This window comes from Oncorhynchus keta, chromosome 9 (genome assembly GCF_023373465.1).
Source record: "Oncorhynchus keta strain PuntledgeMale-10-30-2019 chromosome 9, Oket_V2, whole genome shotgun sequence".
Taxonomy (NCBI): Eukaryota; Metazoa; Chordata; class Actinopteri; order Salmoniformes; family Salmonidae; genus Oncorhynchus; species Oncorhynchus keta.
In genome coordinates this window covers 23,773,177-23,776,953 of record NC_068429.1, presented here as the reverse complement: position 1 = coordinate 23,776,953, position 3,777 = coordinate 23,773,177, and positions in this window count along the sequence as shown.

Genomic DNA, 3,777 nt, shown 5'->3' with positions numbered 1-3,777 from the left:
CTATAGCTCTATCTACTCTCTCTTCCTTTATTATCAGGGATGGAGAGAACACTGTGGTATTGCTTATCGTCTTAGATGTTTTACAATAAGAGAAGGAACAGAAGCACTGAAGCTTTACTGTATTTACAGTACATTCGGAAACTATTCAGACCGCTTGACTCTTTCCACATTTTGTTACGTTACAGCCTTATTCTAAAATGGATTAAATAGTTTTTTCCTCTCATGAATCTACACACAATACCCCATAATGACAAAGCAAAAACAGGCTTATAGAAATGTTTGCAAATACAGTGCCTTGCGAAAGTATTCGGCTCCCTTGAACTTTGCGACCTTTTGCCACATTTCAGGCTTCAAACATAAAGATATAAAATTGTATTTTTTTGTGAAGAATCAACAACAAGTGGGACACAATCATGAAGTGGAACGACATTTATTGGATATTTCAAACTTTTTTAACAAATCAAAAACTGAAAAATTGGCCGTGCAAAATTATTCAGCCCCCTTAAGTTAATACTTTGTAGCGCCACCTTTTGCTGCGATTACAGCTGTAAGTCGCTTGGGGTATGTCTCTAGCAGTTTTGCACATCGAGAGACTGACATTTTTTCCCATTCCTCCTTGCAAAACAGCTCGAGCTCAGTGAGGTTGGATGGAGAGCATTTGTGAACAGCAGTTTTCAGTTCTTTCCACAGATTCTCGATTGGATTCAGGTCTGGACTTTGACTTGGCCATTCTAACACCTGGATATGTTTATTTTTGAACCATTCCATTGTAGATTTTGCTTTATGTTTTGGATCATTGTCTTGTTGGAAGACAAATCTCCGTCCCAGTCTCAGGTCTTTTGCAGACTCCATCAGGTTTTCTTCCAGAATGGTCCTGTATTTGGCTCCATCCATCTTCCCATCAATTTTAACCATCTTCCCTGTCCCTGCTGAAGAAAAGCAGGCCCAAACCATGATGCTGCCACCACCATGTTTGACAGTGGGGATGGTGTGTTCAGGGTGATGAGCTGTGTTGCTTTTACGCCAAACATAACGTTTTGCATTGTTGCCAAAAAGTTCAATTTTGGTTTCATCTGACCAGAGCACCTTCTTCCACATGTTTGGTGTGTCTCCCAGGTGGCTTGTGGCAAACTTTAAACAACACTTTTTATGGATATCTTTAAGAAATGGCTTTCTTCTTGCCACTCTTCCATAAAGGCCAGATTTGTGCAATATACGACTGATTGTTGTCCTATGGACAGAGTCTCCCACCTCAGCTGTAGATCTCTGCAGTTCATCCAGAGTGATCATGGGCCTCTTGGCTGCATCTCTGATCAGTCTTCTCCTTGTATGAGCTGAAAGTTTAGAGGGACGGCTAGGTCTTGGTAGATTTGCAGTGGTCTGATACTCCTTCCATTTCAATATTATCGCTTGCACAGTGCTCCTTGGGATGTTTAAAGCTTGGGAAATCGTTTTGTATCCAAATCCGGCTTTAAAACTTCTTCACAACAGTATCTCGGACCATGCCTGGCGTGTTCCTTGTTCTTCATGATGCTCTCTGCGCTTTTAACGGACCTCTGAGACTATCACAGTGCAGGTGCATTTATACGGAGACTTGATTACACACAGGTGGATTGTATTTATCATCATTAGTCATTTAGGTCAACATTGGATCATTCAGAGATCCTCACTGAACTTCTGGAGAGAGTTTGCTGCACTGAAAGTAAAGGGGCTGAATAATTTTGCACGCCCAATTTTTCAGTTTTTGATTTGTTAAAAAAGTTTGAAATATCCAATAAATGTCGTTCCACTTCATGATTGTGTCCCACTTGTTGTTGATTCTTCAAAAAAAATACAGTTTTATATCTTTATGTTTGAAGCCTGAAATGTGGCAAAAGGTCGCAAAGTTCAAGGGGGCCGAATACTTTCGCAAGGCACTGTATATATAAAACAGAAAAATTTACATAAGTATTCAGAACCTTTACTCAGTACTTTGTTGAATCACCTTTGGCAGCGATTACAGCCTAGAGTCTTCTTGGGTATGACATTACAAGCTTGGCACACCTGTATATTGGCAGGTTCTCCCATTCTTCTCTGTAGATCCTCTCAAGCTCTGTCAGGTTGGATGGGGAGCGTCACTGCACATCTATTTTCAGGTATCTCTACAGCTATTTCCAGGTCTCTCCAGAAATGTTCGATCAGGTTCAAGTCCGGGCTCTGGCTGGGCCATTCAAGGACATTAAGAGACTTGTCCCGAAGCCACTCCTGCATTGTCTTGGCTGTGTGCTTAGGGTTGTTGTCCTGTTTGAATGTGAACCTTTGCCCCAGTCTGAGGTCCTGAGCGCTCTGGAGCAGGTTTTCATCAATCTCTGCTCCGTTCATCTTTCCCTTGATCCTGACTTGTCTCCCAGTCCCTGCCGGTGAAAAACATCCACACAGCATGATGCTGCCACCACCATGCTTCACCGTAGGGATGGAGCCAGGTTTCCTCCAGATGTGACACTTGGCATTCAGGCCAAAGAGTTCAATCTTGATTTCATCAGACCAGAGAATCTTGTTTCTCGTGGTCTGAGAGTCTTTATGTGCCTTTTGGCAAACTCCAAGCGGGCTGTCACGTGCCTTTTACTGAGGAGTGGCTCCCATCTGGCCACTCTACCATAAAGGCCTAATTGGTGGAGTGCTGCAGATATGGTTGTCCTTCTAGAAGGTTCTCCCATCTCCATAGAGGAACTCTGGAGCCCTGTCAGAGTGACCATTGGGTTCTTGGTCACTTCCCTGACCTCACGGTTTGGTTTTTGCTCTGACATGCATTGTCAACCGTGCGACCTTGTCACGAATCCCGTTTCCTGAGTCTGTTTTTTTTGCCTGTGTTCTGTCCTGGAGTGTTTTTTCCGGCGTCCTGGAACGCACGCTGTCTGGTTGCCGGGCAATGTAGCCAGTTGGGAGTTTTGATTACCCGCACCTGTAGCCCATCAGCTATCTGCACACCTGGTCCTGATCATCATCTCTCCTCTTCATAAGCCCGGACCTGACATCCATTCCCTGCCGGATCGTTAGCCATGAACAGTATGTTGTGCCATAGTATCAGCCTCAAGTTGGATAGAATTTGTTTTGTTGTTTTTTACGTATTGCATGCCTTAAACTTACCTCTGTTTGTTCTGTCTTCAGTTACTCACCCGGATCATTTACCCCATTCCCGCCTGGTCGGAGGAGGATTCCGCTACCCCATTGGATCCACCTATTTACTCCCATCAACTCACCACCGCTGCCCGCTATGCCACCTGGATATATCTACACATTCACTTGTAAATAAATACTCACCTTCTTCCTACTCTCCTTGTCCTGGTCTGCTTCTGGGTTCGATTTTGAAAGAACGTGACAGAACGATCCGGCCAAGGATGAACCCAGCGGACCTAAGACTCCGTTTGCCATGCCATTACCCAGCAGGGGGAAGACATTGGGACAACACAAGACGGCGCTACAGGAGATAGCGGGTTCAATCCAGAACTTATCTGCTAGCTTGACACAAATCCAGGATCAGCTCAGTTTGCCGGCGATTCATTCACCACCTGTTTCACCCATCTCACCTGCCGTGTCTGGTGCGGTTTCCTTCCGTGAACCCAAGGTACCGACGCCTGATAAATATGAAGGGGATTTGGGAAGATGCCGTTCGTTTCTTATGCAGTGTGGGTTAGTGTTTGATCTGCAGCCCCATTCTTACGCCACTGACAAGGCTAGGATAGCCTTTGTTATTGAACTGCTTCGTGGAAGAGCTCTGGAATGGGCTTCAGCCGTTTG